The sequence below is a fragment of the Agrilus planipennis genome, unplaced genomic scaffold (genome assembly GCF_000699045.2).
Source record: "Agrilus planipennis isolate EAB-ADULT unplaced genomic scaffold, Apla_2.0 scaffold5, whole genome shotgun sequence".
In the NCBI taxonomy this organism is placed as follows: domain Eukaryota; kingdom Metazoa; phylum Arthropoda; class Insecta; order Coleoptera; family Buprestidae; genus Agrilus; species Agrilus planipennis.
This window is the reverse complement of record NW_020442468.1, coordinates 3648709-3666548: the sequence shown is the minus strand read 5'-3', so window position 1 is coordinate 3666548 and position 17840 is coordinate 3648709. Positions and strand designations below refer to the sequence as shown.

Below are 17840 nucleotides of genomic sequence, written 5' to 3'. Positions count from 1 at the left end.
CCATTATTGGCTCTTACGGCGATGATGTTGTAATTTTCTACGAAATTACTAATAGCGTTGAGGGAATTTCGTTTTTATGGGGCAGATAATAATTTACACCTTCTACAAATTTCTTTCGTCATTCATTTCCACTGTTTGTGGATGACATTGGAACCAGAAAGCGCATTGTAGCATTCTACGAATTTCTTTTTTGTTTAATGAATGTCTTCTAATGTTCTTCGAATGTCTTTCGCTTAGTGATTCATTTTGATCATTTTTCTAGAAGATGTAAGCCCAGTGTCTTCTAATGGTCTATGAATGTCTTTTACATAATGATCTATTTTCACTATTTTTCAAAAAAAAGTTAAGTCCACTTTTTTCTAATGGTCAAATGTTTTTTACTTGATGATCCATTTTGACCGTTTTTAAGAAGATGTCAAGCTCAATGTCTTTTAATTGTTTGCGAATTTCTTTTGCTTAAAAATCAGTTTTGATCATTTTTCAAGAAGATGTTAAACCCAGTGTTCTTCTAATGGTCTACGAATGTCTTTTGCTTAATGGTCTACGAATGTCTAAGAATGTCTTTCGTTTAATGATCCATTTTGACCTTTTTCAAGAAGATATCATGCTCTTAATTAAATTAGATAATCAACTTCGATAAAATACATACATAAATTAATTTTATAGTTTCAGACGCTCAGATATAAAAGGGAGAATATTGTATTACACTATTCTTTAAGATTAAGAAAACACGGAGAATTATCTATCTCAGGACAGCTCAAATTATTCAAAGTAAATTACTGTTAGTTAGTACAAGGAAACGAACTTCAAATTTGCCCACGCAAAAATTTCATCGTTCATTCCCAATAAAATGATTTAAGATGATGACTGTTGTGTTACATTGACAGGGTTAGCGACCTGTTTGAGAATTAGCAACAACAAGAACACAAGAACACATGAAATTGTGGATAAAACGTTGTTTGTTCTGTTTCCATTATGAGAGTTTCTACCTGAAGCTGTTTGTAATGATTGCTGATTATTCATGATACAGTTATGATATGCAAAATCATTTATCCTGTCATTCAAAAATTAGCTTCCTAGCTTCCTTCCGTTTAAAATTACGTAGATTCACGTTGAAAAAACGAAAATTGTATGGTGCCAATTTAAATTTGGATCGAAATCGGACTCTTGATTATATGCTCGATGATTACATACATTACATGATTAGTTACAGTCAGTTGTTATGAGTATAATTTACACCTTTCAATAAACATTTGTGAGTTTACAATTTTATGCGTTAGGGTTCCACAAGGACCAATTTCAAAGTTTCTAATTCGACAGTTATGAATATATTCCAGTTGACCATTGTTATTGTTTTTTTGTGCTATCAATAAAAATTGATACTGCAAGTACAGATTTGTGAATCGAATCAATTTGTCATCTTTTTCTTGTCTCGTCGGCGAAAGCTTTAAAATGGATCTACCGAAGACGGATGTCGACGCCTTTTTAATTTTGAATATGCTCATTATTATTATTTGGTTTCTTGATTAAAACTAATTGACGGTTATTCCTCACTTCGTTCGGTCGTGGTTGCATATTTATTAGCTACCTAAATTGGTTTCTCAGGCGCCTGTAATAATTCAACCAAGTTGTCGTCTTTTCCAATTACGGTCAATTTAATTTTTGCCGTTGTGATAAATTTGACTAATCAATTACTTTTGAAAGTCGTTTTTCCTTAAAGACACACTGTTATGTTGATATAACGGACCGGTTAATCTTTTGTAATAAATAGTAAAATAAAGGTGGTATTATCTGAAACATGATCGAAATTCTTAAGTTGTGAGTCAGTTTCCTCCAGCGCAAGATCGCACTATACGTAAAACGAACAGAACAAGAGTGTGAACTGTCTGAAATATTTTAGATTCTCTGTTCTGAAAATAGCAGAAGACGGTGTTGAATATTTGCTTTCCATGTGTTAAAGTGCATCGGAAACGTTTTAGTGACGGAAAAGTCTCACATTGAACAAATACATCGGGCAAAAAGAAGTCACTTAAGGAATAATTACTTACTATTACTTTTCTCTGAATTTCAGAACTTTTTACATTCAGCATTCTAACACATTTGATATTTTGGGATTTCCTTTGCAAAGCCAAGAACAGGTTTAGTTTCATTTGTAAATGATGCATTATTAGTTATCTAAGTAAAGAAGAAAGAGGCTAGAGTAGTTTTTGGTATGATGACACCTTGTATATAAGTAGCATCAAAGATAAATGCATACGTTGAAAGCGTTAAACGTGTGTTCAGAGACAGTAAAATTATTGGTTGTCATCAAAAGCAGCAAAAATGGAGCGTCCTCAAATGAAAGATTTAAAAATAAAATAAAGTCTGCACCCGACAGATCTACGCTGTGGACCGAAAATGCACCGGAAGCGTAATGACCTGTCCCTCATTTTCTTTCACATTGTTTGAAACTGTATTGAAGCCATCACGGATCGAACAATGGCTTGAACAATTTACTTCCAACTACCTCTGTAAAATGATTTCCATCGAAATATACGCACAACTAACATTGGAAAATTGTGTTACCTGAATAACACCCCACTATTATAATGTCAATCTTTCCAAGTTTAAGCAAAAGTAAAGTAAACAGTAGCTATGGAATGTGGAGGTTTCGAAATTTGAATCGAATTCGTAGACATTTAGAAGGTGTTGAGTTTAATTTCTTCCAGAAATAGTCACAATGGATCATTAAACATAAGAAATCCCTTCTTAGCTTCTCATTTAATTGTGTAAGGCACTTCGTATTTATGTGAACCAAAATTATTGTTTGACACTTTAGTATTACGTTCGTACTCCTGTTGATGCTCTAGAAAGGCGAAGTGTAGGTTAGAGTTTATAAGGAAGAACATTGTAAAACTTCTCCAAGTGTTTGCTTTCTACTATTTAGAAAAAATTCTTAGCTTGGTGTTATAAGATGTTGTTTTTTACACCTTTTTTAATAGACTACAAATTTCTTTGGTCATTCATTTCCACCATTTGTGGATGACATTGGAACCAGAAAGCGCATTGCAGCATTCTAGGAATTTCTTTTTTGTTTAATGAATGTCTTCTAATGGTCTGCGAATGTAATTTACTTAATGATCTATTTTCACCATTTTTCAAGAAGATGTAAGCTCACTGTGTTCTAAAGGTCTACAAATGTTTTTTGCTTGATGATCCATTTTAATCATTTTCAAAATGTCAAGCTTAGTGTCTTCTAAGGGCTTACGAATTTTCTGCTTAAAAACCAATTTTGATCATTTTTCAAGAAGATGTTAAACCCAGTGTTCTTCTAATGGTCTACGAATGTCTTTTGCTTAATGGTCTACGAATGTCTAAGAATGTCTTTCGTTTAATGATCCATTTTGACCTTTTTCAAGAAGATATCATGCTCTTAATTAAATTAGATAATCAACTTCGATAAAATACATACATAAATTAATTTTATAGTTTCAGACGCTCAGATATAAAAGGGAGAATATTGTATTACACTATTCTTTAAGATTAAGAAAACACGGAGAATTATCTATCTCAGGACAGCTCAAATTATTCAAAGTAAATTACTGTTAGTTAGTACAAGGAAACGAACTTCAAATTTGCCCACGCAAAAATTTCATCGTTCATTCCCAATAAAATGATTTAAGATGATGACTGTTGTGTTACATTGACAGGGTTAGCGACCTGTTTGAGAATTAGCAACAACAAGAACACAAGAACACATGAAATTGTGGATAAAACGTTGTTTGTTCTGTTTCCATTATGAGAGTTTCTACCTGAAGCTGTTTGTAATGATTGCTGATTATTCATGATACAGTTATGATATGCAAAATCATTTATCCTGTCATTCAAAAATTAGCTTCCTAGCTTCCTTCCGTTTAAAATTACGTAGATTCACGTTGAAAAAACGAAAATTGTATGGTGCCAATTTAAATTTGGATCGAAATCGGACTCTTGATTATATGCTCGATGATTACATACATTACATGATTAGTTACAGTCAGTTGTTATGAGTATAATTTACACCTTTCAATAAACATTTGTGAGTTTACAATTTTATGCGTTAGGGTTCCACAAGGACCAATTTCAAAGTTTCTAATTCGACAGTTATGAATATATTCCAGTTGACCATTGTTATTGTTTTTTTGTGCTATCAATAAAAATTGATACTGCAAGTACAGATTTGTGAATCGAATCAATTTGTCATCTTTTTCTTGTCTCGTCGGCGAAAGCTTTAAAATGGATCTACCGAAGACGGATGTCGACGCCTTTTTAATTTTGAATATGCTCATTATTATTATTTGGTTTCTTGATTAAAACTAATTGACGGTTATTCCTCACTTCGTTCGGTCGTGGTTGCATATTTATTAGCTACCTAAATTGGTTTCTCAGGCGCCTGTAATAATTCAACCAAGTTGTCGTCTTTTCCAATTACGGTCAATTTAATTTTTGCCGTTGTGATAAATTTGACTAATCAATTACTTTTGAAAGTCGTTTTTCCTTAAAGACACACTGTTATGTTGATATAACGGACCGGTTAATCTTTTGTAATAAATAGTAAAATAAAGGTGGTATTATCTGAAACATGATCGAAATTCTTAAGTTGTGAGTCAGTTTCCTCCAGCGCAAGATCGCACTATACGTAAAACGAACAGAACAAGAGTGTGAACTGTCTGAAATATTTTAGATTCTCTGTTCTGAAAATAGCAGAAGACGGTGTTGAATATTTGCTTTCNCCCCATAACAATAACAAATTGAAAGAAAACTACACATACTAATAAATAATTTCCTGTGGTTTGTTGGTCAAATTTTCCGAAAGTTTTTTTACTTCATGAATTAAATTTAATATGCTAGTTTTAGTAAAGAACGTCAGGGTCAAGTGTTATTGTTATGGGGTATAGTGATGAAATTAACTTTTAATTCCCTTCTCTGGCGTATTCTCAAGACGTGTAACAACGAAAACAGAACGAAAAGAGAAAAATAAGTAAAAGGAAAGTGTAGCGGACGTCTTTCAACCCTTGGTGTAATGATATAAGTTGCTAGATGAAACTGGAAGAAACGAAATTAATTATCTCGCCATGGAACTAGATGTTAATTTCCCTCGCTGGATCTGAGAAAAGCCTTATTTATTTATTTTTATATATTCGCCAGCAGTTGACAGAAACAAAAGACCCTCAAAAGACTTCTTTTTTTATAAATACTAAATGAGATAATTTATTTTTGCCCTATTCAGAAGCAACTTAAATTCATTACATTTCTTTATTCCACACAGATCTTGATTAATTAATAATTTAATGAGAACTGAGCCATGCAGTTGTAGGATTCAGTTGTCGTATTATACCTACACAAAACATCATGCACTTCCTTCAGACACCGGATATAGGAGGCAGACCGTTTTTCCGGTTGGTTATAATAATGACGATGCTAATATAATATGGACTACACTATTTTGGACAAAATTGTTGTTACAACAAGGTTTAATTTATGACTCCCTTCAAAATTAATAATAACGTAATAGCTTCGAGTTACGATCGTCCAGGACTGTACAGGATATGTAAATTTGTCACGAAGATGTTCAACATGATTAAACAACCAGAATAACTTAATGGACAGACTTAAATACATACACAATACACATCAAGCAATTTAGAAGGCAAGACACTGAAGGAAGATTGATATTGAAATTATCACGAAAGAAAACATTTGGGTTACCTATACATATATCGTATTATTCGGGGCCACATGCAGAGCCTATATTGCTAGTATTAGTTAAAGTCACGTACATTTTATAATTATAATTTTATATCAAATCGCATCCTTTTCCGTTAAATTAAAACGAACATACATATGGGCAGCAAATATATCTATTAATTCACATGCACGTTATTCAAGAATATTCTGCAACTTTTCTCGAACGTTCTGAATAATTCCAAGTTATTCTTACATACAACTAGAGTAAAAACATTTTTTTTCAAACAAGAGAAATGTACGATATGATCACACATACTTGCTGCAAGAATATGAGTCCCTATAAAAGCATTTCTTCCACTAATTTAGACATGTCAGACTTGGGGACCACTCAAGCCAGCAAAAACCGGAAATAGCAAGACTCTTGCTGGAAGATAAGAATTAAATCAGCAAGAAATTGACAGGGCAAGATGTGAAATAATCTTGCTTTGTGCATCGCTAGTTATAACTAATACTGGATTGTAATGTTTTTTTCCACGCACTTTCCTTTTTACATATACAAATATGTACATATTATTTATTGACAATTGATTAGTGATAATCTTTCAGAAATATTAAATTATTGTTTTGGTTCGATGACCTATTTCTGTTTAATGCCCAGTAGTATAATTGCTTTTGTGTTTCTTATTCGATTTGTTTTGGTTGAAGATTGATTATACTTCTTGGAGGGCAACGCGTCCCAATAAGTTCTGGATCCAATTAAGTCGTTTTCAGATAAAATAACCGTTTTCTTTTGATGGTCCGTTTTGGTCATCACGCAAACTGGAAATTTCCGTAATTCCAAATAAAAGAATTACGCCATTTCGTGCGCCAGTGCTAGAGTTGGAACTCCTGCCAAGTCCAACAAATAAATAATTAACTAATGCACGATGGGACTCTTTTCGATTTTTTTTCCTCGTTAAATTTGATGTAATAAAAACAAACAAAATAATGCGACAAATAACGAAATGTGATCATTAGTTTTGCATGCCAAACCGTATCCTGTACAATAAGAAGAAACCCAACTTCCTGCCATTTCTTTAGGTATTTCATATTTCGTCCACTGCACTATGCTGCATCAACATTTTCTTTTTTTATTAAGTAATTTTTTCATTCTTCATCACTTAAGAGAAGATATCAATCGATTGACCGCATGATTCCAGAATTACTTTTAAGTTAAACAGCCGCGCATCATTTGCAGGAGCGACCTGATGCTACCTGTTTCGTTACCTTGAGGTTGCAAGTGTATGTGTGTAGGAATCTATGCATATAAGTTGAAATTATGAGAAATACAAATTCATAAAATACGATTTTTAACCATGGAAACTTGTGTTACANGCATATTTATTAGCTACCTAAATTGGTTTCTCAGGCGCCTGTAATAATTCAACCAAGTTGTCGTCTTTTCCAATTACGGTCAATTTAATTTTTGCCGTTGTGATAAATTTGACTAATCAATTACTTTTGAAAGTCGTTTTTCCTTAAAGACACACTGTTATGTTGATATAACGGACCGGTTAATCTTTTGTAATAAATAGTAAAATAAAGGTGGTATTATCTGAAACATGATCGAAATTCTTAAGTTGTGAGTCAGTTTCCTCCAGCGCAAGATCGCACTATACGTAAAACGAACAGAACAAGAGTGTGAACTGTCTGAAATATTTTAGATTCTCTGTTCTGAAAATAGCAGAAGACGGTGTTGAATATTTGCTTTCCATGTGTTAAAGTGCATCGGAAACGTTTTAGTGACGGAAAAGTCTCACATTGAACAAATACATCGGGCAAAAAGAAGTCACTTAAGGAATAATTACTTACTATTACTTTTCTCTGAATTTCAGAACTTTTTACATTCAGCATTCTAACACATTTGATATTTTGGGATTTCCTTTGCAAAGCCAAGAACAGGTTTAGTTTCATTTGTAAATGATGCATTATTAGTTATCTAAGTAAAGAAGAAAGAGGCTAGAGTAGTTTTTGGTATGATGACACCTTGTATATAAGTAGCATCAAAGATAAATGCATACGTTGAAAGCGTTAAACGTGTGTTCAGAGACAGTAAAATTATTGGTTGTCATCAAAAGCAGCAAAAATGGAGCGTCCTCAAATGAAAGATTTAAAAATAAAATAAAGTCTGCACCCGACAGATCTACGCTGTGGACCGAAAATGCACCGGAAGCGTAATGACCTGTCCCTCATTTTCTTTCACATTGTTTGAAACTGTATTGAAGCCATCACGGATCGAACAATGGCTTGAACAATTTACTTCCAACTACCTCTGTAAAATGATTTCCATCGAAATATACGCACAACTAACATTGGAAAATTGTGTTACCTGAATAACACCCCACTATTATAATGTCAATCTTTCCAAGTTTAAGCAAAAGTAAAGTAAACAGTAGCTATGGAATGTGGAGGTTTCGAAATTTGAATCGAATTCGTAGACATTTAGAAGGTGTTGAGTTTAATTTCTTCCAGAAATAGTCACAATGGATCATTAAACATAAGAAATCCCTTCTTAGCTTCTCATTTAATTGTGTAAGGCACTTCGTATTTATGTGAACCAAAATTATTGTTTGACACTTTAGTATTACGTTCGTACTCCTGTTGATGCTCTAGAAAGGCGAAGTGTAGGTTAGAGTTTATAAGGAAGAACATTGTAAAACTTCTCCAAGTGTTTGCTTTCTACTATTTAGAAAAAATTCTTAGCTTGGTGTTATAAGATGTTGTTTTTTACACCTTTTTTAATAGACTACAAATTTCTTTGGTCATTCATTTCCACCATTTGTGGATGACATTGGAACCAGAAAGCGCATTGCAGCATTCTAGGAATTTCTTTTTTGTTTAATGAATGTCTTCTAATGGTCTGCGAATGTAATTTACTTAATGATCTATTTTCACCATTTTTCAAGAAGATGTAAGCTCACTGTGTTCTAAAGGTCTACAAATGTTTTTTGCTTGATGATCCATTTTAATCATTTTCAAAATGTCAAGCTTAGTGTCTTCTAAGGGCTTACGAATTTTCTGCTTAAAAACCAATTTTGATCATTTTTCAAGAAGATGTTAAACCCAGTGTTCTTCTAATGGTCTACGAATGTCTTTGCTTAATGATCAATTTTGACCATTGTCAAGAAGATGTTATGCTTAGTGTTTTCTAAAGGTCTACGAATTTCTTTTGTTTAATGATTCATTTTCACCATTTTTCATGGAGATGTTAAGCTCAGTGTCTTTTAATGGTTTGCGAATGTATTTTGCTTAGTGGTTTACGAATATCAAGGAATGTCTTTGCTTAATGATCCATTTTCATCATTTTTCAAGGAGATGTTAAGCCCAGTGTTTTGTAATGGTTTACGAATGTCTTTTGCTTAATGATCCATTTTGACCATTTTCAAGAAGATGTCTTTTAATGGTCTACCAGTATTTCTATTGTTCAATAATTCGGTTTTTTGGGTGTATTTCAGTTCTTTTCGTACTTAATTTTGATCAACTAAAGAAGATAACTCATCACCGGTACTTTTGTGTATCCGTGTCTTTTATTCGTATTTGATTTAGAAAGCAGATTGCTCACTGATCTACCGCAATAACGAGGCAGTCGTTTTTTTTCTCTATTGTTGTTTCGCCGATTGCTGTGCACAGGAGGAAGTGACTCGAAAAGAATTTCGCGGTGCGGTCTCTTTAATAATAATACGAATCAGTCAGACGGCTAGGTCTAGTTATGGTTGTTGTCCAAATGAAGGACGGATTTCTCGTCGAAAGAAAAAAGCTTTCAAAGCGACGCCAGGTCAACGAACTTTCTACCAAGTCTTCTGATTTATGTTTGAGAAGCGCTAGACGATGAATCACAACCTGTGTAATACTAGACAGAGTTGTATGATGGTAGGCCTTTCTCTTGTCAAGAAATGGGGCTCCTTCTGGACAGTTATTTTTGCGCCTTGATGCATTTCTTCAAACATGGATGAATACATGATAAGGGAGATGAGGCGAAATAGTTACTACTTTAATGGCTGTTGAAATTTTGCACTTTTTCTCATGTTTCGCACAAAATGACTATGACTAATACTACACAACACCTGTCTAATTCTAACAATAAGTAACGTATGGATTGACGCATTTAGATATTTCGAGTTTATTAATTTAACAATACACTATATCAATTTTATCCACCTTAACGATTCATTGTGTGTGTGGAATTTAATTTGCGTCATCAAATGTATTGTAACCTGGGTTTTCCATCTGTCGATGGAAGCGCGAAAAGTAGAAAAATAATATAAAGATCATCGGGAGCGTTTTGCGTCTCTTTTTTTTAGAATGTATTAATTCGAAAAGTCAATGTTTGAACCGTCTCAGTTAATTGCACGAAAACTACTTACTATTAGACACCTAAAACAGAGAGATTTAACTAAATCCAAGTAAAACCTAAAAAGAAAACGATGTCATTAGCGGTATAGTATTAAAATGCAACAATTAACACGTATTATGAGAAAATATTCTTCCAGTTTTCCGTTTTACTGAGATTTTTTAATGAATAAAGCCAACAACTGTAAATGGATAGAGTTAAATGTTTAATCTTTTATGGTTTTTGAGACGTTTTATCACATCCTTAAACGAACCAACTGCATAATTCACTGTCTTCCTTCTCTTTACCTATATGAAGACACGGTAAAGTTTACTTTACTTTTACCATAAATGCATTCATCGACAACATTGTTGCAGTCTGCTAACTTTGTTTTTGTACTTGTTGCTCAGTTTTGTTTGAACATTTCGCGTCTGCAACATTCTCACGATGCTAGGCAGGAGCGCAATACACAGTGTTAAGAAAGGACAAACAGTTGCTGACGTAAAATTCAAAATAACATGAAAGTTTCAATAAATTAACGAAGAGGGAGAGTTGTGGGAGCAAATTTTAATTGCTTTTTTGTTTCAGAATTGCGTCTGGTGATAATCAAGCTGGCTACTCCAGTAGGTAACGCCTCGCCCCCGGTTTTGTGGCAGTCTCGCCGCAAAACAGGTAAGAAACTCACACTTTCGGGTTATTTGTTAAAGGGAACCAATTACGTTTTATAACGCTTCAAGTAAAACTGTACAAAATTTCAGTAGATATATATATTAGACTAACGAAAAAGAAACAGAAATAGGCAATGGTGGACTAAGCTTGTCAGAGGCTCAGAAATGAGGACTAAGATCTGCCTAAAAATTGATGTAGGTACCTTTTTGAAGGGTATATTTTGTAAATAGATGAATAATATAGAAGGAATGGTCGATTAATAAAATCAAATAGAGCGTTTGTTCAAGTCCAAAGTCCAATGTCCATCGGACATGTTTTGTCTTTGCTTGGAATTTCATTAAGAAGGGTTTGTCAAAATTTGGAGCTGCCGCCAGGATTAGAAAAGCCCGGAGCGGACTGCCCCCGTCTTTCCCTTAAAACAAAGGAACATCTTAGCATTTGTCAGCTGTCTCCTTTCAATGTCTTTGCTTCTCTTTCTTTCTGCTACATATCGAATAACCAAAGTTTATGTTGGTTCACCATTTAGAGTATAGTACAAGTACCGTGGCAACGTTGACTTTCAGATGAGAGCTTTTGCAGTCCTATCAAAATTGGATTATATCCTATGCCAACACAGCATAAGTACTAATCGAATGGAATGGATTCAAAATTGACTTTTGTCTGTCCCTAGTAATAACTTTCGGGATCAATTGTTGTAGTAGAAGAGGATGGTGCACGCATACGGTATCGCGTATGATTGTTTGCGTTATTCAAAGTAGTTGGATTGCGTTATATGTTATTATGTAATAACCTCAGTTTCCGTTGAATGTTCAGTTGTTCACATACAAATACACATACACATACACACAGTCAGTCAGTTGTTCTATCCGAATGGCAACTGCTTCTCATCGTCAGTATGAATGAACCTTATTCTGATGAATGACGGCGCCTACGTAGACCTATTATGTACAGTGTACATGTACATAATAAAAGTATGTATATACGTACACGCACATATGTCCGCGTTTGGTAAAATTATACGTACCCATACAAGTATTTGCCTAAGTATTACATGTCTGTATGGGTTGGGTCAATTTACATCAGCACACATTAACCTGACTGATGGAGATGGCAATGTCTGACGTTGGCATGTTTACTTAAATGGGAAATTCTCACAGGTATCCATAGGTGTATACGTAGGTATATACCAATCGCATTAACTTAGCAACTTATCACCAGCAAAGGATTTAACACAGTAGGAAAAATAGAAGACTTGCTGTTCAATCTTTTCAGAATTCCAAAGTCTCCAGGTCGAATGTACGATGATTGTGTGTGACCGTTTGTAATAAGTTCTTATCCATTTTTCATTCATTTCAAGTAGATCATCTTCCACCTTTCATTCTATAATTTAATTTCGGTACTCAGCTGGTTCTTCTAAATAAGAACATCATCAGACTCCTCCAACGCAAAGTGATACGAGTATGTATTCTACCTTTCCATCCAGCATAAATTTATTCCTTGTTGTACTATCACATATTTCGTGTCGACACAAATAGGTAGTTTTTGATGTACAGAATCGGAACATTTTTTTCTCAAAGATTTGGGAGCAAGGGGAGGGAGTTTGTCCATTATGTCATGTTGAAGAAATGTTCTTTGGGTTTTTTCAGATTTGATTAATTATTAAGACCATTATCGCGATTCAAACGTGAACGGAAAACTACATACTCTCCTGCAAGGATCTTAACAAAACACTGTACGAAAAAGACGAGTATTTACATATGTAGAGGCTACCGAAAAAGAAAGAGGGTCATTGGACGAAGATTGCGCTCGTTATTACATTTACTCGCGAATAATGTGGTATACAATCGTGTACTTATTTCGGTTCAATTATTATTGCCTTCATTTATCAGAAATGCCAATGAGATTAAAAAAGAAAGTCGCCTAATTATGCATATTGCATTCTTACAAAACCAGTTAATGTTTTTAGTGGTTGAAACCACAATATCAAAGGGCTTCAACATAAAATCTCCTCGAAGAAAACTTACATGAGTGAAAAATGAAAAAAGTATCCAAAATTAGGCAACTTTCTTATGTATTTGGGGAATGTTTGTATTATTGTGCTTTAATGTTTTTTATTTAAATTGTAACCAATACTACAATACATACTTAATATTTGTGATTATTGCTTATTTTTTATTGTTCTCCTTCAAATTTATTATTATTACGTTTACTAGTGAAGGTAAGTGTTAGTTTACCATTAAGAAAGCAACCATTATCACTTTACAAAGTTCAATGTCCTACAGTACAGTATTTTTTGTTTCTTGATTGCCAGACATAATAACAGCCTTCGATGAAATTTGAAACTTTTTGATAATAAGTAGATACCAACCCTGGATGTTTTCGAAAGAGCAGACTCTTTTGTAGAGTGACACCTCCGATTCTAATTGTAAGGTGTTGTTTCGTTTTTTATCTGTGTCAGGTCGAGTCCTGTCGAGACAAAGCCAGGTACTTAAGAACACGGTGAAAGTTTTTTAACATTGTGTGGGCGGTAAAAAGGCTTAAAAAGTATCATTCTTACCTTTATATAAACTTACTAGCCATTATTCAACAGTGTTCAGTCTCGTTTTTTCGACTTTTCATAATAAAAAGTTAGTTATACTTATCGTTAATAAAAGTTAGCAAGCAGAATATTAAAAAGAAACTTTCAGGAATAAGAAACAACACCAGTTGATTTTATAAGCGACTCACTTATTTACTACGTCATTGCGTTCATTGACGTCATAGAGGGGTGCTAATCCTCTGGGGGAATTACCGTAGTCGAGGCGCGAATATGGTAGGACTGTGCTATCTGTTCTAATTAACTGTCAATTAATCGGTAATTTCAGTAATTACATCGTCTGGGCAAGGACGTGCGACGAACCGTGCGCTAAAAAGATGAAAAGACGGTGAACCAGAACGCTCTGCCAAAAAATTACGACACCTAATTCAGTGGCGGTTTGTCTGTAATGGCTGCGGAATTGCAGGACCCAAATTAATAATATTATTTACAAACATTCAGCGGTTTAGAATTAGTTCTTATTCTGAATCCATGCAAGATGTGCTAGGAAGTACAAATGAAAATGAAAACTATTTGGGCTTAACGGAGTTGGAACAGAAACAGCTAACCGCATGCGGGCTGGTGAAATACACGCCATCATACAAACGTACCAAAAAACTGAAGACATCAGTTGATTCAGATGATGACGTTCTGTATGGTTGCAAACATTTCCGATTATTGTACCATATCAAGTGAAAGAGGACTTTCAACTGATGTCAGAGTGTGACAAATTAAAAAAGACAAAATAACATTAAACAAACAACGCTCAAACTAATATTCAAAATTTGTACAATACATATAATTGGTGGCTAATTAAGTACTTTCGTAATATCGCTTGGGAGGGTGGGGTTTCATTGCGGTTATCAATCCGGTGTGGTAAAGAACGGTAACCTCACATTTCCTTTTTATATCTATATACGATTATAATTACGATTTTACCAATAGCAGTACCAAAATGAGTACCCACTTACCATTTTTTGGTTACCATTACGTAATGAAGAAATGTAGGTACACGATGTGGGAGTGTTTGCGAAATGGCATACTTCTGTATGCCTTTCACCCCGAAAAGCCCACGATTTCCGGTGTGTAGGTACCATATGTCTCGGTTGGCGACCGTGACTCCCGACCAGCACATGTTTCCTTCTTGTTCAGCTCTGTTTCAACGTTGGTTGTTGTTTGTATTGCAACAAAATCAAACACACGAATGGGACATTGAACTGGGCCAAAATAACGTGAGGTATATTGTAATAGTAAATATTATAAACATTGTTGCATGCGGTGATTACTTGTAAATAAGAGCGTATATAGTAACGCAATGATGATGAACTAATTAATATAGTCATCCTTCAATGTTATTCATTGTTATTATGCACAGTGTCATTGTAATGCATCATTATCTAATAATAATGGATGGCTACCGACCATGACAAATCTTCATTATGTATTGCGAATTGGGTTTCAAACGATTTTAGAGCTCATATAGTAAAATCCGGTTATAAAGACGACAAAATTCGGTCGCTATAGCCGACGGGACGAGCCCTGTAAGCAACGTATGTATTACGGAAAGTTAATACTGACCCTTCACGATATGACCAAAAAGAATAGGTACTGTACTGTAAGCCGTTTTGTAAATGGAGAGTAAAACGTCCGGTTGGTTGTGATCGACACACGTCTGCAGTCGAACATGTGTAGTGTGCGCATATGTGCATGTGTCTACAACTTCCTCATAAACAGCTGCCCATGATGTGTATTACGCGAATTAAAAATTTTCTCGGAAACAACAACTTCCTGTTGCTTACCTACTCTAGCTTTATTGCCTGTTATTGTCGCGTGGGCGACTGTATATGCAAACACCGGACTTCGCTTACTTCCAAGAAGAAACGAAACCGTGGGCAGAAGATACTGGAATAAGTTGTTCCTTTAACAGATCTCTCTTTCTCTTATTCTCTTGAGGATGGAGGAACCGAAATACATAATATTCATTTCATTTGTTAATGTTCCTTATTTCTGGCGGCGTCATCCCCTAAAGAAAATCAAAAATCCGTGACAATCAGATTTGGCTTCAATCTGACCTACGACTTCTTGATTTCTTGCGTAACCGGGTATGTATGTGGATGTCAGATTTTCTGCTCTTTCTCCAACTGATGTCGAAATACAGGTTACTGTTTCATTTGTTCAAGTGGTTCTTCAAATTACCCTAAAGGTCACAGCCAAAGCCAAATTAAATCGTACCATTAAGCTTTCTCTGTTTGATTCCTTACATCCTTTTGTAGGCACGAAAAGTCTCTCTGTTTATTTAGTATATGTGTATACAAGTAATAGACACAGTTGTCAGAATGATCGTTTCAAGGACATTTCCCACTTTTTGTTCCAGTTAAAATCCGGAAAATAGATTGTTTTTGTTGGGCCTCATCGAAGTATTATTTTTGGCACATATTACTGATTGAAAAATTTCGGGACAACTTCAGCAGCTTCCGGGATAACCATGGAAATCTCCTACGCTTTGACATGAATAGAAGAAACGGATAATACAGTTTTAGACGGTTTTGAATACTGACAATTGTGATAAGTAATTTAAAGATAATATCTGTTGTATTTGACCAATTTTGAACGAAAGGATATGGTCAACTGTAATGTGGCGATAGGTAACAGGTCAATTTTTTTTTTCTACTAAAGTTAGAAATACATATTTATGGCATGACAAATATGTTAATATACAATTAGTAATGTAGTTACATAGTTAATGACGAAAACACATAGGTGATTCACAACAATATTAAGGAAAATGTATTGAGGACGGATAAATTCCATTATTTGTGCCGATCCGATCCGTACAATGATACAAATTACAAATACATAATGAATACACATAATAGTTGGGCTGGTGAATAGCAAACGGAACAACTGGTTCAAGATCAGACTAAGGTCAACGTTACGACCGGATGATAAATCCTGTGGCATTTTTCATTAATGAAAAAGTGACTTTTACGACAGTGAACAAAGACGAGACAGAGGAAACTCAGAGAAACCTTGAAATGAGAATACAAAATGGGATAGTCAAAAGCGAAAAAAGGTAAAATTAATTTGACACGCATTTGTTTTTTCGAAAAACAATAGTACCCACCTATTTTATTGTCGTCATACGAAAATGGTTTACGAATACAAAAAAACAATGGAAAAATTTTGCTGTTTAGCAGACGTCAATAATTCAAAACACTCTGTTTACAAAAGCCATAATAATATTGATCGTGGTTGTTCCAAATTCCAAAATATCATCTTTGCCTAATTTTCTACTTCCTGAAATAAAAATGTACTTATTTATCAAACATAAGTCCAAAACGATTGTGAAACGTGTACTTTTGGAGTACAAGGCACAGGCGGATGATGAAGATATTGTGGATAGAGAAGGTCGGTGATGAGGAGGTATTTCAAAGAGTAGGATAACAAGGGGCGCTATGGAAATCGATAAGAAATAGGCGAGAAAGGCCAGTTGGATGGCTTTTCAGACATAAAGGGCTAGTTAGAGACATATTAGAAGTTGGAATAGGAGTTGAAATGGGCAGAGATAGATCTAGATTAGATTATTGTTCACATACATATGGTTAGGTACCTATGTGGTACACTTTAGCTTTAGGAAAATGCGAAGATTGCGTGTCCAACCAGTGTTTGGACTGACGACCCTATGATGATGAAGCTGATGTCGAAAAAAAAATTGCTTTATAAATGTTTTGTAGAGGATATAAATTAAAACCTTTCTGACACATTATTATAATACATTTTTAATTATTTATATTATATGCTTAACATTTTTTTTGCGAAATTAATCATTAATCATTGGTACAGTAGATTTACTTATTAAATCTCGAGTAGGTTCTACGTAAGCACAAAGTATTAGTAACCTAAAAACTGACTAAAGGTTTTTGAATTTCGAAGCCATCGACCGTTCAGAGTAACAAAAAAGAGATTGCGTAATGGTACAGACAATACTCAGGTAGGTACTACCGATTTTTTTGCTGTGACAGAATTCGAAACAAATGGATCGTTATAGTTCAATTAGACACTTAATGAATTAGATTATAAAAGTAAATGACTTCATAGGGTAAGTACATATCTTATTACCGAAAGTTATTACTTTGTAATGGAATAATTTAGATTTAAACAATGCGATCATATTTCATGTCGCACCTTGGCAGACGTTCAAGGACTGCGTTGGCAAACTTCTNAAAACATTTTTTTTCAAACAAGAGAAATGTACGATATGATCACACATACTTGCTGCAAGAATATGAGTCCCTATAAAAGCATTTCTTCCACTAATTTAGACATGTCAGACTTGGGGACCACTCAAGCCAGCAAAAACCGGAAATAGCAAGACTCTTGCTGGAAGATAAGAATTAAATCAGCAAGAAATTGACAGGGCAAGATGTGAAATAATCTTGCTTTGTGCATCGCTAGTTATAACTAATACTGGATTGTAATGTTTTTTTCCACGCACTTTCCTTTTTACATATACAAATATGT

At 34.3% G+C, this 17840-nt stretch overlaps 1 protein-coding gene across 2 annotated transcripts in view; it reads left to right on the top strand.

Annotated features, from left to right (window-relative positions):
• The window catches only part of LOC108735878 (dual 3',5'-cyclic-AMP and -GMP phosphodiesterase 11), a 76374-nt gene that overhangs the window by 9199 nt on the left and 49335 nt on the right, over nt 1–17840 (top strand). For both annotated transcript variants that reach the window (XM_025981357.1, XM_025981355.1), the window contains one exon: nt 10664–10747. The gene's annotated coding sequence lies outside the window, so the exon portion shown is untranslated. The remainder of the gene's footprint in view (nt 1–10663; nt 10748–17840) is intronic.